General features: G+C 38.8%; 1 long non-coding RNA gene across 14 annotated transcripts in view; it reads right to left on the bottom strand.

Annotated features, from left to right (window-relative positions):
* Positions 1-27866, bottom strand: part of LOC309616167 — a 222933-nt gene that overhangs the window by 29180 nt on the left and 165887 nt on the right. For 10 of the 14 annotated variants that reach the window (XR_014237316.1, XR_014237317.1, XR_014237318.1 and 7 more), the window contains exon 1: positions 7548-19013. The exons of 2 other annotated variants lie outside the window; for them this stretch is intronic. This is a non-coding gene — a long non-coding RNA (uncharacterized lncRNA). Of the gene's footprint in view, positions 1-7547; positions 19014-27866 lie in introns of those variants that run through there. 2 more of the 14 variants (XR_014237312.1, XR_014237315.1) reach the window with 1 other exon arrangement.

Below are 27866 nucleotides of genomic sequence, written 5' to 3'. Positions count from 1 at the left end.
ATCTGGACCTTTTCTTTATAGCTGCTGACCTTCTATCTCATAATAACCTACTCTGTAGATGCTTATGATGAATCTCCTACATCCCTTTGACTATGTGATTAGAAGGAACACGACAGCCTAGAGATGCTGGGACCACAATGATCTAGAATAAAAATCATGTCTGATTTCTAATGTCATTGGAATGTATGAGATGACAATGTGAACTAGTATAGCGTACTAATGAGAAAATATCTATTTGTAAGTATTTTTAAAACACACTATCCTCCTACCTTATTTGCTCTAGTCAGAGAGAGAAACATCACCTTTCAGTCTTCACACATATTTTTGCTCGTGGTTGACACAAAACCTGACCATGGTGAAGATGCTCCATCAGAGGAAGTTCAGCTTCCTGGGAACCAGCAAGATGCAGGGCCTTGAGGGTCTTCTCTCCTTCTGGAAGCCCCCATTACCTGCCCAGACCACAGGGAGAACTCACCAGCTCCATGTGAGCAACTCTCTTCTCAGTAGTCAATGAGCACTAATTCGTATGTGATGCTATACACTGTTTCTTCTCTTACTCAAAAACAAACCAAAAAACCCCAAAACCAACCCCCCCAAAAGAAACCACCCTCTAAGAAACTAAAGAAAAATAAATACATGAAAGCAAGCCTGGAAAATACTCCCTGGGCAGATCCTGTTTACAATAAAACCCTGCCAACTAAGCGATGATAAAGAACTAGACTAGTTAGTAACTGAGAGACCCCAAGATTGCCCAGTGCCTGGAGTTCATCAGCCTGCTCTCGAGGATACTGTCAATTACCTGATCTGGGTGCTATACCTCGACTCCTTTATAAAGTAATTGTTCCCACCCCAAGTCCCTCGGCTCCCATGTCACTGAAGGTGCATAGGAGTTATAATTTTTGTCCCATTTTCCTAGCAAAACTTCTAATTTTTCAACTCTGAATCGGCGCAGCTATCCACCTTTTCTGCTCCATACCCAGACCCCTACGGACTGTGATTAAATCACACATTTGAGCAGATTGGTGTCATCAGGCTTTCCGGGAACCCAGCAGCAGCTGGACGCCAGCTCAGTAATACTGTTATGCTCATTGGTCAGCTACCTGGTACTGCGCATCACAGCAATCATTATAATTCTTCCTCATTCGCCTCACAAAACCGACCCTGCCACCAGCCACTTCTCTCTGCTGATCATCTTCCCTCCTTTTTCAGAGAGAAAATTGAGGCTTTTAACCTATACTCAAGACGTTTGCTTTTCTACCGACTTCATACAGCGCCTAAGTATCCTCTCATATCTCCCATTAAGTATATAGACATAGCCCTTCTCTAACCTAATATCCCTCTTTAGCTACTGCTTCATCTTGCTCCTTCCTTTCATAGCCAAGCTGTTTCGAAATAGGGTTTAACTTCACTAACACACTTAGCTTCCCATTTTTAATTTTAATCTACAGGAAGTTGACTTCTACCCCCATCAACTTCACTGAAAACGTTCTGGCTAAGTTCTTCTTCAATCACCTTCTAAATGCCAAAGCCAAGGAAAGCTCCCCAACTCTCATTTTACTTGAAGTCTCTACAGCACTTGTATTTATTCTTAGAAATATGTGTATTTCTACCATAAACATTATGCTTTTCCATTATAGAAACTTTCAACTATATAAAAAGGAGGGAAAAAAAGAAAAATATATATGCATAGCCTCACCACTCATGTTAAAGCAGTGTTTAACATTGTCATATCTTTTTTTAAATAATTTTTTAAAATAAATTTATTTTATTTATTTATTTATTTTAGGCTGTGTTGGGTCTTTGTTGCTGTGAGTGGGCTTTCTCTAGTTGCAGCGAGTGAGGGCTACTCTTTGTTGGGGTGTGCGGGCTTCTCATTTCGGTGGCTTCTCTTATTGCGGAGCACGGGCTCTAGGTGTGCAGGCTTCAGTAGTTGTGGCATGAGGGCTCAGTAGTTGTGGCTCTTGGGCTCTAGAGCGCAGGCTCAGTAGTTGTGGCGCACGGGCTTAGTTGCTCCGCAGCATGTGGGATCTTCCCAGACTAGGGCTCGAACCCATGTCCCCTGCTTTGGCAGGCGGATTCTTAACCACTGCACCACCAGGGAAGCCCTGTCATATATTTCTTTTCAGGATTAGTCTGATGTGTATATAGGCATGTTGTACAAGTGAACATTATGCTTTTTTTTTTTTTAACACAGTATCATAAACATTCCTCCATGTTAATAACTAATCTTAAGAAACTATTTTAAGTCTGTATAATTTTCCATTATATGGAAAAACATTCACTTAATTCTTTCACAGCATGTAAATAATGAGATATATTCCTATATTATTAAGTATCTTTGAAAAACTTGATTTGAATGGTAGCAGAGGATTTTGTACTATGGTCATATAATAACTTAGTTAATCTCCTTCTGCTAGACCTTGAAGTTGCTATCACCATTTTGTTATTATAAATTGTGCTGCAATGAATACCACAGCATCAGAGATCATCTTGAATCTTTTATTTAGGTATTTGCTACCTCTTAGAATATAGACTTTCCCATTAAAAAAAATTTTTTTTGTAATTACCACACAGAATTTCTCCTTACATCTCAAAAAAACATCTTATTGAATTTGTACCTAGCTGACAAGACAGCAGGGAAAAGCATTAGGGTTAAGGGGAACAGCTAAATATTGGGATCTATTATTAAGGAATAAGAGGACTAATGCTGGAGGAAATAATCAGTTTACATACAACCCAAATGTAAAGTTATGAAATAATTTATTTAAAAAAGAAACAAACTGGTAAGGATGGTTGTTTTGGGGATGAGAAGAGTTAGAGGGATAGAAAATTAGAGAGGTTCCTGGAAGAATCTTATTTATGAGATACCTTTTTCTTTGTCTAGGTATTTTTAGGTTTAGAGGTATTTTATTATATCAAACAGAGCTTACACATTTGAAGTACTGTATTTACCTTATGCAGAAGTGAGGACTATTTGTGACAGTACTTTAAGATAAATTAGCTTAGATTGAGGAAAAAATAGGAAAATGCTAAATAAGCAGCAAAGCCTTCCCGGGCTTAAGTTATCACAGACAAAACAGGCTTCTTTTTTAACTTAATCTTTTAAAGATTCACAAAAGGCTGAAAATGACTATTTTGTTCAGTGTTATTCGTGACTTTTACTAATTAAGTCTGCCTTTGCTACTAAGCAGGAAGGTAGCATGGAGAAGGCTGATTGTCAAGGGTAAACAGAGATTGCAGATCATTTAGTTTCAGTCTTGCTCTGAATCTTACCCAAATAATTAGCAGTCTCCACAGCTGAACCAGAGCACCAGGAGAAAGAACAGTCTCTGTTGGGTGTGTGTGGAGAAATTAGATGGGGGTGGGAGAGACAGCAAGGAGAAAATCCTATTTGGACATAAGTAAAAATTCATACCAGATTTAGCTCCTGAAATCATACTGACTTAAACTGTGAAAAAGCTATGCAAAAGAATACGTTTTCATTTTCTACTTATGTATATAAGGAGCTAGTCTAGGAAGATAGATTCTTTGATTAATTGATTGATTGACTGAATGAACTTAATATAATAACTTTGGTCTCAACTTCTATATTTGATGCAAGCCCAGTTTTGATCTGCTAGAGCCTGTATTTTCTGAGATCTTTTCCAACCCAAAGAATATAATTAAGGAGATTTTCTGAATCTGTTATTTTAAGGTCTCCCAAGAGTAAATGTTGTTATACTGAAAGTTTTGATAGAAACACCCAGATATAAAAGACACTGTATAATAAAGTGTGTTATGAGTCGGATCAAGATGTAGGTATCAAAGCAAATGCTAAGAACTGATACTCTTAGTGTGAGGGTAGAAAATGGTTAGGATTTTAGTTATGTAGAAAGAAGTTTTATGAATATAAATTCCTCAGACAAATCTGTGTCATTTGTCCCGCCCACCAATACACAAGAGGAAGGGGAGTGTGACTTGATAAAAGTTTGTGTAGGGGGGAGATGGGGAGGGACATCCTCTTCCTCCTTTCTCTTGGGGGTATAAGGCAATGCTTCAAGGAAAGCTTGATTCATACTTCCTGGAAGGGGGGAACATGGTGGAATGGGATCTCACTCCTGCCATGAAACCTAGAGGTCTACAAAAAACCCCACAAACAAACCAACAAACGAAAAATCAGATAGAAAGAAAGAAAGAAAAACAGAGATCTACTGTAAAGGCAGAACAAAGAAAAAAAGGTGGCTACGTAAGAATTGCCCTGCACTTTGGTTGCGTAGGAACACAGGACACGTGACTGTTTTTCATGAACTAGATGCTGTCCTTAAAGTAGGGGGAGTCAGCCTGGATCTATTTGGACACCTGGACCGGTAAACCACCTGGGAAGAAGATGGAACTCAAACAGAGAGTCTGTGTGGCTTGAATTTCCTGAAAACTAGGGGTCCAGAGAGTAGTGGCAACGGATGTCACGGAAAACATCACCCGGATGACAGATGCAACCAGCAGCCTGACAGGTGGGGGGAGCCTGAAAAAGTTATGAAAACACCCACGCAAGAGAGAGAACCTGCTTTCATATCTCCCAGGTCTAGAGAGAGTGAAGCCAACGTACAACAGTGCCAGTTAAGCAGGAACTTGCCCATGAGCACTCCCCCGACCCCAGCCCATCAGATACTGTGGCATGAGAAGCAGCGGCTTGGGGGGGTGTGTGGGGAGGCGCAGGTGAGTGACAGAGAGGAGATGCTTCTCTTTCTTCCCCATATCACAGATTTCCATTTCTACCAGCCCACCTGAAGGAAGCAGTCAATGACAGCGGAAATGTTGATTACTACTTTTCAGTGGACACTGAATTCCTAATTGGAGACTGTTGTTTATAACTTAAGGGAATCAAAGGAATTTCTATTACCTCAGAGTGAGAAGAAAAGTCTGAGGTCAAGATTCAAATATACCTAAGCTTCTGGATGCCTCAGCTGCACAAGCAGCTTTTAAGGTCCTGGAAATGATCTGAGATAATCATACGCTTCTGTAAAATTTGTAAAAGTAAGGCATTTTAATTACAACTTAAGACTGGGTTCTCTCTCCAGTTCAATTTCTCTCTCTTCTCCTCCTGTCAGGAGACTTTGAAGAGGCTACAGGCATTTTGAAGTATTCTTAACATTCAGTGACTATTGATATTTTCCCAGCATTATCAATCATACCAAAATGCAAAAAGGACCGTAAGGGTAAACCATAGAGAAAGATAAGATTGATACAACACTTTACATGAAAAACAGTTTTTCCCCCCAAATCATATTCCCAGTAATACGAAATACTATTCTCAGTAACGTTTATAGAATATCAAAGAGAATATACAATGGATAAAACAGATATTCTCAAGTATTTTGTGAAAGATGTTTTTTGAAAAGTCACAGTTATGAGATGCTGAACAGTCTATTTCATGACTAACATTGTCAAATAATATTTTGTTTGTAAACTGTTTTCAAAAGGACAGAAATCATTTATATCAACTGGGTCCTAAGACCAGATGCATATGATGAGAATACTCAAAAGTCATGAATATTCCACAAACTAGAAAGACTAGGTTTACTTGGCTTGCACATAAATAAACAAACATACACAGATTGGACCAATGTTTGGAAGTAAAGAGGAAATATTCAGCATTATTTTGAGATACTAAAGGATTCTTTGCAGTGATTCAACTCTCAGAGAAAGAGGTTTTCCCGTTAGAGGTGACGGTGACAAGAGGCATTCTTGAGATAACAGAAATGTCATGAAAATAATGGCACTAATTGCAGAATTTGATTCATTTTGTACTAGTGCTTGAGGAAAAAATTAAAGTGAGAAAAGATCAATGAGATTTATTTATCAAAAACATTTTATAAATAATTATTGAAAAAAGAGAAAATCTGGACAAATGGAGATAATACATCGATTTTAAAAAATATGGAAGATTAACCCTACTCTATTGTAGACTGTTCATGAAACGTGGCAAATACCGAACAGCTGGTGATTATTGGAAGCTACTGCTAAAAGGGAAACACTATGAATTTATTTTTAAGGTTTTTTCCCACAAACAAAACCATTTGCCACTTCATTCAAAAAAGTGGAAGAGTATGGACAGTTGTAACCTCTGGATGAACAGCAAATAACTGTTAGAATCCTGAAGAAAAAGGGCTGCATTCATGCTTTTAATAATACCAGGGCTTCCCTGGTGGCGCAGTGGTTAAGTATCCGCCTGCCAACGCAGGGGACACGGATTCGAGCCCTGGTCTGGGAAGATCACACATGCCATGGAGCAACCAAGCCCGTGTGCCACAACTTCTGAGCCTGCGCTCTACAGCCCGCGCTCTAGAGCCCGCAAGCCACAACTACTGAAGCCCGTGTGCCAGAACTACTGAAGCCCGCGTGCCTAGAGACTGTGCTCCGCAACAAGAGAAGCCACCACAATGAGAAGCCTGCGCACCACAACTAGAGAAAGCCCGCGCACAGCAACGAAGACCCAACACAGCCAAAAATAAATAAATAAAACAAATAAATTAAAAAAAAAAAATAATATCATTATATGAGCCTAGGTGACATCAGCAGGAATAATGGGATAAATTCATTTAAAAATCTTCTCCATAAAAGAATGGAAACACTGGCAATAATCAACAAAATCAAGTTTTTCAAAACTTGGAAATTAACTAAAGCAGTAAATACAGGAGACATTTATTCAAGAAAAACAGCTGAACCTCAGTAAGTACAGTCAGCTTTGTCCCATTTTAATTTTCCCAATTCCCATCCCTCAGATGGAGGTGGAAAGATCGCTACGCTGTGGGTAGGGAGACCTCCTCCTCCCTGGCACAGGAGACTCATTAGAATTTATATGCTCAACGTCCCCAGCTCCATTAGGGTCTTCCTACATGTCCCCTTCCCAACTTACAGGACCTCATTCTTTCCCAGTCACTATCCTCACTTCATCAGTACACACCCTCTGAGGCTGGGAGCTCAATTTGCATTGTAATTCAGCCAACTGCAGGATGGGGCTCTGTGTTTGACTTTCAGCAATTTCAGCCCCGTGTACAAGGTCTCCTTCAGGAAACACACAGAAGCTTTTAGGTCATTTATGTGGTGTTTGAGCTGGGAATTCGAAGCCCTGAGCTCATCCTTTTCTTTCAACCGCTTTGTCCAGTGACATTAGGAGCAACCAAACAACGTCATTATATTCCTTAGTTTTCTAATAATGTTCGAAAGCATCATATACGGAGTCACTTAACTGCTTGATTAGGAGGGTCCAATGCAGATATTTTGCATGTTGCTATACAGAGTTCATATCATGGACTATCAGGGCTCTCTTTACGGCTGGAAATAAGGTCATTGGCATCTTTAAATCTAATCAGATTAGGGAGCCAATTCCAGAAAACCCAGAACCAACTCAGAAAATTCATCCTTAAGTTTCCATTCCTCTTGAACACTTCTGGTACCAAAATATGTCTTATTCAGGGTTTTCCAGAGAAATCAAACCAATCAGATATCGATCCAATCAGATATCAGTAAACAGATAGATAGATATTTATTGTGAGGTATTTGCTCACGTGATTTTGAAGACTGAGAAGCCCCATGATCTGCTGTCTGCAAGCTGGAGGCCCGGGAAAGTCGGTGGTGTGGTTCCAGTCCAAACCCAAAGGATCTGAGGACCAGGGGATCCAATGGTCTGAGTCTGAAGAACTGAGAACCAGGAGCACTGATGCCTAAGGACAGAGAAGAAGGATATCCCAGCTCAAGAAGAGAAAGCAAATCCACCCTTTCTCCACCTTTTTGTTCCTCTGGGGCCCTCAGTAGATTAGGTGATACCCATCCACATTAGTGAGGGCAGTCTTCTTACTCTATGGATTCAAAAGCTAATCCCTTCCAGAAACATTCTCACAGATGCTTCCAGAAATAATGTTTTACCAGCTCCCTGGGCATCCCTTAGCCCAGTCAAGTTGATGCATAAAATTAACCATCACAATGTCTGTTGTGAAAAATGATTATTCTTTCATACACAGAGGATTGTGTTCTCAAAAAGGAAATAAGCACCTTGTTGTGATATATTGTTGCTGTTAATAATAATCACAGATGAAAGATTTCCTTCCTGAGAGGAGGGTGGATGGGTCTTGAGGAGGCAGACAGGAAGAAGCCCTTGTGGCAAGACCCAGACTCCTCCATCTAAGTTCCCAGGTACTACTGGGATGGTGATTCATGAGGTTGCCATGCAGACAGTGGCTCTGGAAGGCCAGAGTAGTGAGCGAACTGCAGGAGGGGCAGGGTGGGGGGGTTCCTCACCTGCTGGGTCATAGGGGCCTGCATGAGCATTGGAGGGTGACAGCAGGACCTTCCCAAGGCATGTGAGTAGAGCGTTGACCCTGGTTCTCAGACCTTGTTCCCCATGGGCCCAAACGAACCTTTGCTGGAATTAGCGATGCGAAGCCCCCACCACCAACCCCAATAAACGCAGAACCCCAGGCCCTCGTCTCTCCACTTTCCCACTCCCTATGACTTTGTCGTGTGGCCCTAGGTGTGCCATGTAATTTCCAGGACCTGTAACTAATGCACCTTCCCCCCATTCCCAGTTTTTCTGATGCTTATTGCTGAGGGTGTCTTGTGATCATCATAAGAACCTCGAGGGCTGGTCCAGACCCAACACTGGTTATTGACAGGCTGAGACCAGCACAAAATGTCACTTCACAGCATAAAGCACGGCCCATGAACTAGGCACAGTCTGCAAACACGTGGCGTTTGGACTTCCCTTAACTTGATTGTGAAAGTGTATAGAGTACATAAGAGCCAATGATGCCATACAACTAAGGTGATATGATATTTTAGGGGCAACTGGAGCAATTTGAAAGAGGTGTGCTTCTAGATTGAATACACAGCTATTACATACGATTTACCCCTCCATTTATTATTAATTTGTATCTTATACAAATATGAGTATATAGTATATATTTGCTTAGGAATAAAAAAGTGTTTCCTAAAGATTCTTTCCAGGGAAAGTTTGCTGGTTAGGGACCTCCCTGGTGGTCTGGTGGTTAAGACATCACCTTCCAATGCAGGGGGCGGTGGGTTAGATCCCTGGTCAGGGAGCTAAGATCCCACATGCCTTGTGGCCAAAAAACCAAAACATGAAACAGAAGCAATATTGTAACAAATTCAATAAAGACTTCAAAAATTGTCCACATCAAAAAAAAAAAATCTTTAAAAGAATCTTTCTACCCTGCTGCTGATTTCCTATTTGAAAACACAACCCTCTGTATATAAGAAAGTAATCATTTTTCACAGCAATGAATGTTGGAAACATGACCCTCCCACAAATGAGGTCATAAACGATGATAATTGAATACAGTAGTGGTGGTTGCCCGGATCAGGCCCAAAGCATTGCTGTTTGGGTTCACAAGGAGAGCTGCTGTTATTCCTCACACTGTTTTTAGCATTTGTATGCTTGTCAAGGGCATCACCATCACTTGACTTTTCTTGGGCTCACAGAGTAGTATTCCATCATCGCCCACGTCTAACAAATTGAAAAGGCTGGCTTAGTGGAATTTGCTCAGGGTTATACGATATATAAACATATATAAATAGCACGTTTGGGGATAAAATCCCCCTGTCTCATTCTTCCAAGTGTTGTAGGTACAAGATCACTGCTCACAACAGAAAGTGAATGAGGGATGGAATTACCACTCGACAACAAAAAGAAACGAACCACTGATATATATCACAATTTGGATGATTCTCAAAAACACCATGCTGAACAAAAGAAGCCCGACACACAAAGAGTACAATATAGTTTCTTTGACATTCTAGGAAAGGCAAAACTAGAATGACAGGAAGCTTATCAGCTTTTGCCTATTCCTGGGGGCTGGGGGAATTGACGGCAAATGGGCTGAGGGAACCTCGTGGGATGATAAAAATATTCAATGTCTCAGAAGCCACGTGGTGTATGCATTTGTCTAAACCGTGGTCACATGGGTGTATACATCTGTAAAAACTCATTGAACTGGACACTTAAAATGAGTACATTTAATTAGTATGTAAGTATTGGTGTGTAAGTATACCTCAACAAAACTGATTTACAAAATCACACTTTTGAGGTGGGTTCAAAGCACAGCATTGCCTCTCATATATATAATTCGACTACATGAGAATAATAAAAACTTGGGGGAAAAAAAGACAGAAAGCAAATGAGCAAGATACTTGAATGGATGCCCTCATCCACATTCTAAGAGAAAATTAATTAGAATCAATTTAACTTGTAATATAAGTGGCACAAGTACAAACAAAAAAATGTACCATTGAGTCATAGTACTTTTGGGGATCTTCATGATTTGCCAAATAAATGGCCAACTGAAAAATGAACCTAATTTTTGAAGCCTTGTTCCACCTTCATAATATTTTATCCTCCCAGAAGTTTCAACCTAATAGTAATATTTGAAATTATGTTTATGTTTGTTTTTTAAGCTATGAATCAATATTTTTTTCTCTGATAGTTTGCACATGTGCCTAAGTACCATCAGATTATCACATGAATAAAACATTAGAAGAAAAAAAGATGCACTGATCTTAAAGAATTGTTACTTTACAGACCACCCAAAAATATCTGAGCATTTTTTTCAAGAAGCAAGATTAAGAGCAAATCTATCCATCAGGTGCCATCATAACACATGTGTTCAAAGGAAAGCATTCTTGACACATCTTTTAAAAGTCAGTTAGTGAAGAACTGGTCATAATCCTTTTCAATCCACGCTGTGGTCTTAACTCCCCCTTTGGACTATGTGAACAGTCAAGCAGGTCTCATTTCTTTTCCAGCCACTCTTAGATAATAAAAATCCTTCCCAAGTCTAGTCACCATCAGTCTAGTTTTAGTCATGAAAATGTCTAGTCCTGGGTGAGAGTCAACCTTGAAGCTCATCTCAAGGTCACAGCTCCTTCCTCCCCTCAGCTCCAGCCTATTACAGACTGGACACCTATTATGGAGAAGCACAGTCAGCCCCTGGTTTCTTTCCCCACCGTAGGCTTGTCCTCCTCCTCTACTCCCTCGCTAGGCCACCAGTGGCTCTTCTTGCTTTGGGTAGAGGAGGGGACTGAACGCAGGCACAGCAGAGGTCCCAGCTGACTGATACCGTCGGACAGTTTCATTGGTGTCTGACTGATGCTGAGTCTCTTACGGGGGCCAAGGGTCTTTCTGGGAGGATGCTCTAAGTTTAGCACCTCCTCTCTGGCTCTCAGTATAATAGATGCCCCTTGACTTTTGCCTCCTATGGCACCCTCATAACAGACAGGAGGGGGAGTCATCCCTAGATAAGACACTTAAAATATTTCTCCGGAAAACTGAAAGCAGATACAAAGATTTGATAGAAAAAACAGAGTTGAGGATGTCACAACCATGGGGAAGACTAGGGTGGGGTAGAGAATCAACTCGCCCTGCCAGGCAGAGTCTCAGAAGTATCCAGAAATGGAGCTGGCAGGGAAGGTGGAGGACAGGAACAAGAGGAAGAGCTTAAAAACAAAAACAAAAAAAAACCCCGGAGAATAATCGAAAGATGATTAAAAATTTCATCCTTCAGTTCTCACCAACACTTCTCCAACCTCATACACTGAAAGTGAGACAATCGGGCCAACCGCTGAAGAAGTCTTTCCACAAGTGCTAAAATGCATGTTGGAAGAGAGCTGGGGTGCCAGGCTTATCCTGCCGAGTGGGCCTCCACACCCTGGCAATGGGCACCTCAGCAGGAAGAACGGCTCTCCGCAGCTTCAGCCTAAAACGAAGCCCTAGAAAATGCAGCATGCAGAGCTTCCATTAGATTTTCTACTTCGTTAAACATGAAAACGCAACAAGGGCCCACCAAGCTTTTGAAGAAAACCAAGGGTCTAGGTCAATGAGGAAGAATTAAATAAATAATGTTCATGAATATTTTAGCATCTAGTGAGTTATAAGTGACTGAAAAACCATCTCAAATTGGCTGATGCAACAAATAAACAAGCCTACAAACAAACAAGTATCTGTATTACTGTATTAATTTTCTAGGGCTGCCATAACAAAGTACCACAGACTGAGCGACTTAAGAGAAATTTATTTTCGCAGAGTTCTGGAGGTTAGAAGTCTGAGATCAAGGTGTCAACAGGGCTGGTTCCTTCTGGGGCCTCCCTTCTCAGCTTGAAGATGGCTAGATGGCTAACCTCTCCCTGTGTCTTCACTTAGTCTTCTCTCTGTGCGTGTCTGTGTCCTATTCTCTTGTCATATGGACACCAGTCATATTTGGATTAGGGTCCACTCTAATGGCCCCATTTTAACTTAATCACCTCTTTAAAGACTCTATCTCCAAATACAGTCATATTCTGAGGTGCTGGAAGCTAAGACTTCAACATATGAATTTTGCAGGGACACAGTTCAGCCCATGACACACATTTGCTCAGTTAACTGCAGACACTAGGTCAGCATGAGCAGGAAGCACAGCTAGATTCATGACTCCAATGATGGCCTCCGGAGCATGTATGGAGTGTATCATATCTTAAACTTAGAATAGGCATACGGGTTAGTGTAAAAGTAATCCATCTCTTAAAAAAATTAACAACTGATACATACATCAAACCTATTCTAAACTTAAACATTTGTTTTGAAAACTCCATCTCATTTGGCCATCACTTCTTACAGTACAGCTTCACCCAATGAATTTTATCATTCTTCCCATTTGCACTCACTCTTCCTTGGATTGCAGACACAGTGGTTCTCATTCATAAATCTGGCTGCCATGACAGTAGGGCAGATAGAGTCATGATCATGTGATCACCTTGCGGAGCAGGACTTGTTTCTGTTGCCACTAGGGAGGGTGTGGGGAGTAGGCAGTATGGAGGGGTGGACCAGGATGTTGGCACCTATCAGGACCTTTTGAGTCCTAAGTCTCGAGAGTAGAAACAAAGCAAAATAAAAGAAGTGGATCTTCCCAGAGCTCCTGACCTTGGGCGAGGCCAATCTTAACATACCACCTTTGGCTGGAAATCACTTCTGGTTTTCCTGATTTGTTTCATACCACCCTATAAAAGAAACCTACGCTTGCAAATTAAGAAGATGCTATGTTTTAAACCAAATTAAAAAAATCAATTATAATGACTGGGACTGACCCAGGAGATGGATACAATTAAGAAATCACGGTATTCCTTATAAACAGCACCTGAGGACACATTTTAATATATTTCTACAATATCTTGTTCTCTAAATTTGGTGCCTCTCTTTAACAGCTTTCATAATGACTGGCTTAGGTCATCTATACACAAGTGAATTCCAAAGTGTTTCAGGGAACTAGGCAATCAAAACTGACCAATTCAAAAGATGTGAAGGGGCACTACTGATTTTTTAAAATGCTATTTTCAAGGGTTTTCTGACAGTTTTAGTGGTAGATGGAAGAATGTCAAATTTATCCTTTAGTAGAAAAATGGATTATATGCAAGAGGGCAGAGTAAATGTTGTTTTCTTGATTTCCAAACTCATCCTAAGCTGTCTTCTTCTCCATTCTTCTTTTAACTAAAGGAGTTTAATTATTTAAGAAGGAAAAAGTGAATATACATCACCACATTTTCCTCTATATTTTCCTTGCCGTAAGTGGCATACAAGGTAAAATAAAATATAATTCATACTATTCTAAATCAAGGAGTTTCTGTAATAATTAGTAGACTAGGTTAAGTAATTAAGTATGACACTTTGACTTTTGCTGTGGAGGTTTCTCCATTCAACACTTCAGCTGTTCTACTTTCAATTTTAGGTTTCTGTTAATGAGATGCAATTTATGCTGAATACTATAATACTGATAGTAGAAAAAAATCAAACTATAAATTCTTATTTTCTAAATAGAATATTATAATTATTATAATAATTTTATATGGTAATTCTAAGTAGAATATTATAATTTTATCATATTTAAGCAATTCATGTGATCATCTAATTTTATCCCAGATTCTACTAAATAGTATCAGTAAGCTCAAAATTACATATACTGTCTTCTAGTTGTCAAACTACATGTTACTTATCAGATTCTAAAAATACAAAGAAACTGTCTTTTTCCTTGTAATAGAAATCATATTTTTATATTCTTCATTATACTGTCTCGTGGTTTCTATGCATCTACATTGACATAATACATATATCTAAAGCATATCTGGTTGGTATTAATATGTTGTATTATGTGTCTAAGTATAAGGTAGGAGATTGGGCAGTATGTGATTCTTACACTGGCTGCATTCTCTGAGTGATTCTAAAATGGCAACATATTCTGTAGCTTCCTGAACTGTATTTATTTCCTATGGTAATGTGTTCAGAGGAAGCCACCTACCATGGTAAAAACATCTCTTTTCATGTTCCATGCAGCGCAAATGGGGGAAATCACCAACATTTAATGGGCTTAGTACACTTTAAGCCTTTTTTTCCCCCAGTTAAATTGAAGAATGGCCCTGCTTGCAAGATTCAGAATTTCAGGGAAGAAATATGAAGTACCATCTGTTCTAAATAAAAGAAATGCGGATTGATAACCTGGTTCATGTAAAGATAATGGAATCTTGAATCCTTTTATGGTTTCTTTAGATTTGAAGGTCAGAAATATTTCTGCTACCTGTAACTTCTACCGTATATTCACAGAAATATAAGGAGTCATTCCGGTTAGTCCATATTTGTTTCTTGTATGCTGAATACATATCCTGCTTAAGAGATCATTTATTTTATTTTAAATTTAGAAACACCAGTTTCTTTTTTTTTTTCAATAAACTGCTTATATTGAAATACTATTAGATACACAGGGAAGCTGCAAAGAGAGTGCAGACAGTTCTCACATACCCTTCAGCCTCCCCCATTATTATTAATATCGTACATGACCACGATACATTTGTCCAGACTCAGAAACTGACACTGGAACATTAACTGAAGTTCTGACTTCATTCAGATTCTACCAGTTTTTCCTTTAATGCCCATTTTCTGTTCGAGGATCCAATGCAGGAAATCACATTAGATTTGGTTCTCCTGTCTCCCCAGTTTCCTCTGATCCGTGACAGTTTCTCGGTCTTTCTCTGTTATTTATGACCTTCACAGTCTTGAGGAGTGCTTCCAGGTATCCTGTAGAATGTCCCCCAAGATAGTGTGATGTTTGCTCATGATGACAATGGTGTCGAGGGCCTTGGGGAAGACCACCACAGAGGTGAAGTGCCCTTCTTATCACTTCATATCAGGTACATGATGTCAATATGACTTTATTAATGATGCTGGCCTTCATCACTTGGTTAAGGGAGCGTTTGCCAGGTTTCTCCACTCTAAAATCATTGTTTTAACCTGGCACTATTCTATTCTTTGGAAGCAAATCACTAAGTCCAACCCACTTTCAGTGGAGTTGGAAGTGAAGAGGACAGGTCCACCTCCTTGAAGGGGGATTATCTACATATATTACTTGGGTATTTCGTAAGTAGAAACTTCCTTACATTCATTTATTTATTCAATTATTTATGTGTATTAGTATGACAAATATATATTTATTTTATATCTTGGGTTATAATCCAACACAATGTTATTTATTTTGTTGCTGGAATTATTTCAGTTTTGGATGTGGGAAAGTCTTTCTGGTTGACTCTTGCATCGCCTTGACATAACTCCATCCTTTTGTTTTCTGAACATTTCCTTACTTTCTCATAATACAATATCTTCAGGCTCATTTTGTATTTTCTCTGCCCTATGGCTAGACTCTTATTTCTCTAAGAAAGAGAAGGACAGGGGGAAGGACCCCTGCTTCCATGTAAGAGAATTGTCTGAACATAGTGACTTCTTCCCAAAGAAAAGAAGAGTAACTTTGAGTGATGAAGCTTGTCAAACACATTCTTAGCCAGGTGATCAACGTCACTATCACCAAATTAAGTCATACCTGGATATTATGTGATGTATAATATAATGGCATCTCACCTCTCTGATCTTACCCAAAACACACAACCCCTGTCTAATCATAAGAAAAACATCAGATAAATCCTAATTGAGGAACATTCTACAAAATACTTGACCAGTATCCCTAAAAACTAAAAATGTCACCAAAACCAGGAAAAGCCTAAGAAACTGTCACAGCCAAGAGCAGCCTAAGGAGACACAACTATTAAATGAATACAGTATCCTGGGTGGGATCCTAGAACAGAAAAAGTACATTAAGTAAAACCTAAGGGAATCTGAATAAAATATGGACTTTATTTAATAAAAATGTATCAATATCAGTTTTTTAATTGTAACAAACGTACCCTACGACCATAAGATGTTAACAATAGGGGAAACTGAATGAAGGCTATATGGAGACTCTCTGTACTATCGTCACAATTTTCCTGTATATCTAAAATTGTTTTTAAAAAATAAAGTTTCTTTTTAAAAGGTATACAATGAATATGATTGACTTGAGAGCAAAAACTGAAGAACTCTCTGACGTTTTATCCATTGAATGATCAACTCAGCAGGTAAATGGATCTGAGTGTCACAGGATGACTTACCATGAAGAGGCTACTAAAGGTTTCTCTACAAGTTTGAATTTACCTGAAAGTTTATCCAAACAACTTTTACAATTCTCTTATTAAGAGTAGAATCCATTCTATTCACTTATTCATTTATTTGTCAAATTTTAGAAAGCGTGATATTGAAAGACCTCACATAGGCACAGGCATTGCTGGGTAAGAGTGAAACGCAACAGTGTGTGCTCTCTCACCCCCAAGAAAAACTCCCTAAAGAGGAAGGGACAAATGTTCCCAGGAGTCAGGTAAGTAGCAGACACAAGAGACTGTCCCATAGCCTAGGGATGTCTAGGAGCAGCAATGAGATGTTGCAGTTAAGAAAATGCTGCAAAGTAGAACTGTATTTCTAAGTGGAGATCACGATTCCCAGTAGGAATAATTACACTACCATTATTCTTATTAAATGTTTCAACCAACTGTGGCTAGCAGACTTTCTGCTGGATATTAAATAGGAACAAGATGGCTACTTCCATGAAGCCAGGTTGGCTAAAGCCCAGCTATTCTGAACAGGCAGCATTATATTTATGTCAATATGTTTAACTCCTCTGAAAATTCCAAGAAACACAGTGTCTTTCAGAGTGTCCCATATTTTACCTGTCCACACATCTGAAAAGGGGCTCACTGCCATTTTGTCACCGCAGTCTGGAATTGAGATAGCAGGCCCACTGCCCAGGATGGAGGTGCAGGTGGAGAGGGAATGGGCCAGCCCGGGAAGACCCACCTTCCCCAGTCGGCTCCTTCTGCACATTTTACTGTTGCTGCCTGTGGCCTGAAGAACATCTGAGGCTCCAAGGCACTGATAACCCTAATTTCTTGTGCCAGATGACAGGTGATGGACCAGCCTTTCAATGCCTGGAGCAGAGGAGAAAATTCCAGAACTGGCACATCTTACTGTGAGTAGGTCCAACAGTCAGAGCACAGTCCTAGGAGAAGGATGGCAGGACCACAAGTTTCACCAGTCCTCGGGGCCAGGAGCCTCTTAGAATGTTCTCTAACTCCCGCCTACCTGACACGTCCTATGGAAAGGAGACAGAGAAACAGCCCTCATACCCCAAGAGAGCATGGGCTGCCCTGATGCAAGAAAGGGGCACTGGTGACCCCATGCTGAGAGACCCGGTCCCATGGCTCGCTGCACAATCCATACTCCCTTCAAGGATGGTAGAGACAGGGCTGGGAAGGCAGCTGGAAGGGACTGGAGGGCAGCCTGCGGACAGGAGGTGGGGGCAGGTGAGCGGGGTGACCTGTAAAGCACTAGGAATGATAGACTATGAAGGGAGTGGCAGCGCACAGAGCCACCTGAGCAACTCTCCCCTCTCCCATCCCCCACGCTCCTCCCAACCGCCAGTCATCTCAGGTTTCCCTCCCACAACTGACTCAGCTGGTTTACTAGTGTCTTCACCAGATGCCTGAGTCAGCCACCACTTCTTGGTTGCCAGTTCCCTAGAACAAGCTTCTATTCAACTCCTTTCTGTTGATCCGGGCTGCCAGCAACCACAGAGACTCATCTCCATTCTGATGGCTCTGTTTTATCATGTAAACCACTCTTCTGTTAACCATTTCCTCTGGCACCTAAATGCCAGCTGGTGCATTCCGGCCAGAAAAATTGGCTTAGAGCATAAAACCCAATCTTCATGAATATCTAAAATGCTTCCTCAAATGTGTGCTACTTTCTGAGTGGCCATGACTATCTTGGTCACCCTCTGGCTCTCTGATCATGAAAGCATGTTTAAGTCATCTCCCTGTCCTGGGAATACTAGTTTCCATTCCACATGACATCGACGGGGAAAATTTTCTCTATTTCTACACAGTCACTAAAATACAACAGAACATCACACACAACAATTGTGTATATTGCAGTCTTAATCGAAGAATTAGGATTTGGGAGGAACAGAGAATGGGATACATATAGGAATGAAAACACAACTTCAAATTGAATACCAGTCACCCACATTCTTAAAATATTCTTCTGTGATGTAAAAAATTAAGAAACAGAAACCTCAATTAAATAGAGTTGGGAAACCAGAAGGGGAAGTTCTCATGCCCTGCGAAGACAGCAGAGCCCAACAGAAAGAAGAATCTTCTTCTTCATTGGCAAGGACTCAGCCAATGAAAAGCCATAGACTCTTCGTTTACTCTGCCCCGCCCCTAACTTCCTATTCCCCTCTATAAGAGCATTTCCTTCCTTGCCATGGGATAAACCCACCTTTGCTGAAGGTGGGTTTATCTGGCAGTGTGGTTTAGGTCAACAATGACTTTTACTAGGAATTTTCCCTGTTTCACCCCCATCTAGTTCCTTAGACTTTAGCCATCTGGGTGGCTTCTCTCAATTCATTTATTCTTCTGTACTTCTCCTCACGCCCTTATGGCCCCTAATAATTTTAAATTATTTGCAGTAGCTGAAGGCCTGCCATGTTGTGTTCCCCCAGAGACTGCAGCCAAACTGTGACGCAAATGGCTGTAGATATGCCCAGAGCCCCCTGTGCAAGAAAACAGGACCCTCTGCCTTTGAGAAGCTCTCCATCCTTTACACTCTCATTACTGTTTTTAGGAGACACATCTCTCAGGGACTACGATACAAAGAGACATTTGAAAGGTTTGGCAACAATAACTGCCTTCCCCAGTTGTCCAGGGAAAGGCTATTTCCCTTCCTGCCTTTCCTGGAGAACTACTACCCTTTTAACATTAGTACCCACTGAAAGACAACTTTCATCAAGAGACACAAAGAGAATGTCAAGATTTGCCAAATACCCTCTCTCCATCATCTTTCTAAAATGTAATTGGGATAGTGGTATATAATGATGAGAAGTTCTTCAAAAAAAAAAAAAAAACAAAGGGGTTTTGAAACTGTGTTACACGGCTAAATCATAATATTATTTTTCACTCATTAAAAGCGAACTAGGGAAAATGAGTAGATTAAACACACAGACCATATATTCATTCATAATTGATTGTTAGAGCAAAGTGGAAATCAAACCAACAATTAATGCATTTAAACCTAACTGTAAATCTACTCTTTCTGAAAATTATTTTATATTTGGTTATATGGTGACTTTTCCGGTATGTTAGTAATAGAAAATACTTTATGTTTCTACTTAGCTTTTCTAATGAAGTAGACCATTTACAAATACATATTAGAAAATATTTCAACAAAGTATACAAATTCAATGGAAAAATCACCAATTCATCTGTTTAAAAAGGTACCTGGCATATTTTTCTAACACAGAGAAATAAATGTCTGCTAAAATATCAATTTATTTGAGACAGATGATTTATTTTACCTCTTACTGGAATTCTATATAAAGGATTTTAGAACACATGTTGCATCTTCAGAAAACTAAAGAGCTGGACCCTGATTTTTTCTTACTTCCTGTCAGAAGCACCTAGATTTGTAACATCAGTTATGTCATGGTTTTAGGCCAAAATTCCTTGGAATGACTAATCTGAAACTAAATGATTTTATTTTATGGCACAAAAAGGTTGTTTACCTCCCTTTTTCTGACTGTAGTTCAATTTACAGTCTACATAATAGACCAACCATCTTTATTGGAAGGAACTCAGTCAGAAAAATCCCTAATGAAAGTGTTTACCACATAACTGTTGGGCATAAGCGCTGACTTGTAAGGGACAGTCTCTAATGTGTGGGAAGCACTTGCCTCTTTTATTAGTATAACTTTGGCATTTTATAAAAATGCTGTTTTTATTACTGTGAATAAGCCTTTCAGTAACTCATTCAGACAATTTTAAGGGCTGGTGTTGTATGGATTTTCAAGCCATGTATGTGTGTGTATATATATATTTACATTTTAATAAGGATATTTGTATACTTCTGTATTTTGACTAATTCTATATTTTTCTATATATTCTATATTTTTACTCACACCTTAGTTTTCTATCAATACCTGTGTAGAATCAAGTTTAAAATGAAGCTGAAGAGAAGGAGGGCCTAATTTTGAACACATTCATAAAAATGTCAAGGTCAGTGGCTAAATGTTATTTTAAGCTATCACGGAATGCCGAATACTACTCTTTTTTTATCTTTATATCTAAAAATATGTGATCCATGTAGTAGCTGCTGATTGAGAGTTTTGAAAAACAGGTGAAGAGCCCAAGTGGTGAGACTTGTTGATAAATCCCCTGATTTATCAAGGGACTACAGTTCTCCATCAAAAGATAGCAAAGCTAAATATTCACATTTGCAACAAATAGTCCCTAGCTAGTTATGGAATGGTGATAGCTAGAGATAAGTGTTCAAAGAATGAACATCATTCACTTACAAGGATATTTTATTTCTTAAGCAAAATCTTCACATTCTCCTTTTCTTACACTGTCCTTTCCAACTCTGTGGACTGACCTGAATGAAAAGCAGTGGAATTAAGTGGAGTCTTACTGAGAAAAGGCAATTACAAGAGAGGAGAAGTAGTTGCAGCTACAGGCACAGGATAAGTAAAATACCCATTAACAGAGCTTGCAACACATTCAGCCATAAGCTGGTAGTTAGAGTGTGAAATGGGTTAAATAGACAAACACTATTGAAGGGCGTACAATTCTAACAAATCAGTTTGCACAAATAACAATTTAGATGTGAATACCCACGTGCCACAGCTTTTTGCACTATTCTGCTGATCCCCTCCCCAATCTGAGCCCTACATCTATGTTCACAGGACCATGGAGGGGGGAGGGTGGTGGTGGTGGATATCTTTTAAGGAAGGATTTTTCCCAGGGAGTTTTCAAAAAAGACAGCCGCCTAAGCAAGCTAATTAGATATCCACTGCTAACAATTTTGACCTCAATTAGGTGAAGGATTCCTAATTAATTCATTACAGGCTTTTGTGTTAAATGGTAATTGAATGCCTAAAAGTTCTTCACAATTATATCATATTAACAAGAATGTATTTGCATTTTTAATGCTTTATTGATTTCCAATTCAGGACAGGGCTGTTAGTTCTTTCTTACCATGCCACTGAAGGCTTTACAAATTGTTCTTTAGGGTTGACAAGCTTATGGAATGGGTTAAAAAAACAACCAAGTTTGTGACCCACTCAGGGTTTTACCCACTGCCGTATTTTAGCTACTCCTTCCCACAATTACCACCGTCTATTTAAATACAAATTTGTGGGTAGGAAGACAGAGGACAGAGTAAAACTGAAGACACTCCCTTTCTTTTAAAATGTTTATATCATAGAGCATGGTTTCTCTAGATTCAGGCCTAATTTTCAGAGGCCACTGTTAGTTGGCTTGACTAATTGGGCTGTACACATAAAATCTTTAGGTTTCAATTATGTTTCATATTTATGTATGTAACATGAATTTGTGATCAATAATGATCATCTGTGTTTATAGGGGTATAGCACATGACCCTTAATATCATTTTATCCATTGATTTCTCTAAAATATTTACCCAAATCTGTTGACAATACTTGTTTTCATTTATTGGTTCATCTCTTGTACTGGCTTTTCCCAACCCACTGAAAAAAATTTGTACAATGTGGTAAAAACAAGACTAAAAAAAAAAAAAACTCAATGTCTACCTACTTTACAATCAACCATGGGCCTGAATCTATCTTTCTTCATTAATATCTCCCAGGAGTTTGTTAAATGATAAAAGCTACATTAAAACAATCATTAGAGATTTTTTTTTAAAGGAATATCTTTGCAAACGTGCCATGGAGAAAATATTTTTTTTGAAATCAGCAATCATTCTTACCTAATGTTTCATTTAGCTGAACACACATTTTAATAATCAAGCACATACCATATGATCCAGCAACCCCACTCCTGAGCATATATCTGGAGAAAAGCATGATTCAAAAGGATACATGCAAGCCAATGTTCATTGCAGCACTATTTATAATAGCCAGGACATGGAAGCAACCTAAATGTCCATCAATGGAGGAATGGATAAAGAAGATGTAGTATTTATGTACATACAATGGAATATTACTCAGCCATACAAAAGAAAGAAAAAAAAATGCCATTTGCAGAGACATGGATGGACCTAGAGATTGTCATACTGAGTGAAGTAAGTCAAAGACAAATATATGATATCATTTATATGTAGAATCTTAAAAAAAGGTACAAATGAACCTATTTACAAAACAGAAATTGAGTCACAGATGTAGAAAACAAACTTATGGTTACCAAGGGAGAAAGGGGGGGAGGGATAAATTGGAAGATTGGGATTGACATATATACACTACTATATAAAAAATAGATAACTAATAAGAACCTACTGTATAGCACAGGGAACTCTATTCAATACTATGTAATGACCTATATGGGAATAGAATCTACCAAAGCGTGGATATATGTATATGTATAACTGACTCACTTTGCTATACCACGGAAACTAACACAACATTGTAAATCAACTATACTCCAATAAAAAATTAATTAAAAAGTTAAAAAAAATCAAGCATAAAGGTAACGCTAACTTTTCTGCTGTCATACAATATCAAAGATAGAAATAATGTAACAGCTAAATGAAAAGTCTGCCCCAGGTTATGTATTTCAAGTTTCTAGTATTATTTAGGGGAATATAAATTTTTTTCAAAGTATTCAGATATGATTAGAAGTGAACAATTATTCAGATATAACTGTAAGTGAACAATAATAAAAACAAACAAACGAGCAAACATATTTCTCCAGAAGCATGTCATGGCAAAAGGTCCAGAGAATTCAGCTAATGCACAGAATGATCTTACCTCTTTTCTCCCACTGAAGAACAGAACAGACTGGCTAGAAAAATGTTTAAATTTTCACATAGTACTTCATTTCTCTGCTTCATTGTACTAGATGCACTAAGACTCCTCTACAAATTCAAGTCCTTGGAAAGTACTTTAAAATATCTAGTGCTGGTAGTAAAGTATTAATCTACAAACGAATCAACACTCCTATCGCTATGTTCATGTTTCTCTGGTCTGCTCTTTCTGATCACTTATATAGTGAAACCCCCTTATAAAATCTTGTGTTATGCATTCACCTACATGAGGAATGGTTCACTTAAATAATCCTATGTTTCTGGTAATGAAATGGGAGGACTGAAATACTTCAGACATAATACAGCTGAACCCATCATGGAGTCATAATGCAAATGTTAATTATTTTTCCAAGTTTTATGGTAATAACATGGGCTTATATATTTTTTTGCAAATAATTTACACTTCACTACTTTTACCAAATGTTTGATTGAGCAGTTACTATGAGAAGTTCCACAAAGTAATTTTCGATTGAGTGGTTTTATCCCAGGTCTATCCAAATTGAAACATCATCAAAGTGTGCCAGGCTCTGTTATGAGCCTCTTCAGATCTGCTCAGCTCACCTGGCCTTGAGCTGGCCTCACCAGCTCAAAGGGCCCCAGGAGTGACTCGTACCATCCTTGTAGTCTTAACTATCATCACATCCTAAACCACAGGCTGTGTAGTGCTCCCCAGAGATAAAGCCTGGACTGTGCCATAGCCTGCATCCTGTCTGATATCTTTCACGTTTTCCAACTCTCTGAATCTCTATACCACACCTGCATAATTTCTTCAGATTTTTTATACCTAACCGTACTTCTGTTTTCATCTGTCTCATCTTTTTTTTCAACTCACCCATATCATTTTTAATTTCAGTGATATCTTTTTTCAATATGCTTTTTCCATTTCTAAGAAGTTCATTTTTTTCCCAAATGTGCTTTGTCTTTTTAAAAAAATTAGTGGTTTCCCTAGATTTTATAATATACATTTACAACTAATTTAAGCACACTTTCAAATAACGCTATACTGTCTCACGGGTAGTGCAAATACCTTATAAAAGATGATTCCCCATTCCTACCTCCCATCCCCTAAAACATTGCTGTCATTTGTTTCACTTATCCATATCAATTAGATCAATTAAGAATAGACAAGATTTTATTTCACCTTCATTTCTCCTTTCTCCAGTGCTTTGCCTTTCTTTATGCAGGTCCAAGTTTCTTCTTCCTGAAAAATTTCTTTTAACATCTCTTGCAGGGCCGGTTTGCTGGCAATGCGTTCTTTGTCTTAGTTTGTCTGAGAAAATCTTTATTTCTCTTTCCTTCTTGAAGGATAACTTCTCTGGATACAGAATTCTATCTGGTGTGTTTTGTTTTTTTTCTTTCAGCACTTCAAATATTTCACGCACTGTCTTCTTGCTTGCACGGTTTGCTGAGAAGTCCACAGTAATTCTTACCCTTGTTCCTCTAGAGGTAAGGTGATATTTTTCTGCCCCCAGCTTCTTTTAAGATTTTATCTTTGTCTTAGTTTTTCTGCAGTTTAAAGGTGATTTACGTAGGTGTAGATTTTACTATTCTCTGAGCTTCCTGGAACTGTGGTTTGGTGTCTAATTAATTTTGGAAATGTCTTGGCTATTATTACATTAAATATTTCTGTTTCATTCTCTCTTTTTTCTCTTTGTGGTATTCTGATTAATCACATATTATCCTTTTAAAAATTGTCCTACAGGGACTTCCCTGGTGGTCCAGTGTTTAAGACTTCACCTTCCAATGCAGGGGTGTGGGTTCGATCCCTGGTAGGGGAGCTAAGATCCCACATGCCTCTCGGCCAAAAAACCAAGGCATAAAACAGAAGCCATATTGTAACAAATTCACTAAAGAATTTAAAAACGGTCCACATAAAAAAAAATCTTAAAAAAAAATTGTCCTGCAGTTCTTGAATATCCTGTTGTGATTTTTTTTTTTCATTCTTTTTTTTTTTTCCCCTTTTGCTTTTCAGTTTAGGAAGTTTCTATTGACATATCTTCAGTTAACTGATTCTTTCCTTGGCCATATCCAGTCAACTGTTGAGCCCATCAAAGACATTCTTCATCTCTCTTACAGAATTTTCATTTTCTAACATTTCTTTTTGATTCTTTCTAACTTTCGATCTCTCTGTTTCCATTACTCATTGTCTATTCTTGCATGTTGCCTATTTTTTCCACCAAAGCCTAGTTGTTGCAGAGGCTTCTGCTCCAGTAACCTGATCTCACTGTGATTCTCCGTATTTGCCTATATCTCAAGACTCTGGGGCGGACATTTACCCTGTCACCTGAATTCTCTCATGCATCCACTTCATTTTTTTTCCAGATTTTTTTCTTGTTGTAAGCACAGAAGTGACAACTCTTAAGCTCTTTACATTAAGTTAGAGCTATAATCATGAATCCAAATCTACTCTGCTTTATCTCTACGGTAAAGATATTTATCAAATTTTTGTTCCTTCTCTGATGTTTTGATCCACTCTCATTTATAAATATTTTGTTTCCAATAATTCCATCATCTCCAATTCTTGGGTTCTGCTTATGTTTTTTTTTTTTCCTGACAACTCTTGCTAATCTGACTTTTTCCCTCGTATGTCTTGTAATTCTGACTTATGAGCTCATCCTTGGTGGATCTATCTGGGAAAGTCAACCTCTTGGGTTGATGGAGTGTCTTCTTTTCTCAATGTTATTAACTTCTGCAAGGTAGCAGGTGTGATATCAACTGTGGACAACTTTAAATGTATTTCTCAGCCCGAGTTTATCCCAATTACAACAGTACTGTGAATTCAAACCCCAAAGACATATGAGGGCATATCTATATTTACAAATCTTTAGGCAATTTAAAAATATTTACAGCCCAGGCTGAAACAGATAAAGTCCCTTGATTATTCCTATATTAAGAGGGTAATAATCGGAAATATCTGTTAGGACATTTCAAATTCAGCCTCTTTGTGAACTCTTTATCCTGTCCTTCACAGATTATCAGCACTACAAAGGAATTATTGTAATCATTAAGAAGGTACAATGTGGTGATACCCTCAGCAAATATCACCTAGTTATAATAAATCAACATAGTCAAGAGTTAATGAATTAGACATTATGTTTGCTACAGTCACTTAAAACCATAGGCTTTAAACCATCTAGAGGAATTCATATCAGGCCCTGTATTGGCCTTAAAGGGTAACTCTTTAAAGAAAAAAAAGACTTAAAACTTAATTACCACTATATAAATATTTTATAATTCCTTCACAGCACAATGTTAGTATTTCAACGTAGAATCCCCTGAGCATGATTTCTGGTTCATGAGTTTCTTATGCTCTAAGTGATTTGTTATGTTGAGGCACTTTCACCCATGGAGAAAACTGAGTTCTCTTAAAATAATTACTAGCTCTTGATTCTCTCTCCAAACCCACCCCCTCCAAACCTGCACCACACCCCCTCCTTGGCTTTCGTCTCTCAGGGGAGGGCGGTTCTCCTACAGTTGCTGAGACTAAAATCTTGGGGTCATCTGGGTACTCCTCTCTTTCACCCAATCCCATCTTCTCCTCCAGCAAACCCTGAAAGCTCTACCTTCCAAACATCCAGAATCCAAACATCTCTCTTCTGCATGATTGGAGTAATCTGATCACTAATCAACATGTTTTGCCTTTTCCGTGATAAAGTCTGTACTCCACGGAGCAACCAGAGGGAATCTTTATTATATATTCACAACACATCACTTTATTTACCGAGTCAGACCACATCACACCCTGCTCATCACTCTCCGATGACTTCTCATCTCACTCAGAATAAAATTCCAAGTTCAAAAGTAACATGCCTGCGAGACTCTATGTGATGTGACCAGAAAGCAGAATGTCTCAGGTCATTTAACTCCTTCTCTAGTGTCAGCTTCTCAGAGAGACTGGCTTTGACCAGGGGATATCCCCCTGCCACTCTATTCCCTGCTAGGTTTTAATATGTTTTTTCCTTGTCTGTAGAACTAATAACATAGTATTTCTACATGCTTCCTGACATTTGTTTATTATCTCTTAACAATTCGTCCCCAAAGAATTTGCTGTTATTTCTGCAGGAGCCAGATCACTGCCTGGAACAAAGGAGGTGATTTATCAGTATTTTTTCATTCATCAAAAAATATCTGCTTCACTCTATTTAGTGTTCAGAATAAGATGTTGAGCCAAATGTCCACTGGTACATTATTAAACATAGAGCAGTAAAAAATGTGCACTGATATTGTAAAGAAAGGGTGTATGAACAGGGCCTAGGGAACCATGAGTCGTTTCTCTGAAGAACTAACATCTGTACAGATGTGGACATGTGACAGGTGTTTTGAGCGACAAGGACATTTCAGGCCAAGGATCATCTTGTGCAAAGGCCCTGTGGCAGGATTTACAAGCATATAAATGAGAGAAGCCCAATGTGTCTGTTGAACAAAGAAAAGAGACAGAGAGTAAAAATGAAATTATGGGCAAATCATGAAAGTCTGTACAGACCTTGATAAAAAGTGGTCCTTATTCCTTGGGCCATTGAGCAGTTAGTTTAGTTTTAAGCAGGTGATCAGGTTTTCAATGTAAGAAGACAATTAATGCCTCCAGAACAGGAAATTCAGATAC

The sequence above is a fragment of the Balaenoptera borealis genome (genome assembly GCF_965194805.1).
Source record: "Balaenoptera borealis genome assembly, chromosome: 19".
Taxonomy (NCBI): Eukaryota; Metazoa; Chordata; class Mammalia; order Artiodactyla; family Balaenopteridae; genus Balaenoptera; species Balaenoptera borealis.
Note: the sequence above shows the minus strand (reverse complement) of the source record. Positions and strands in the feature narration are given on the sequence as shown.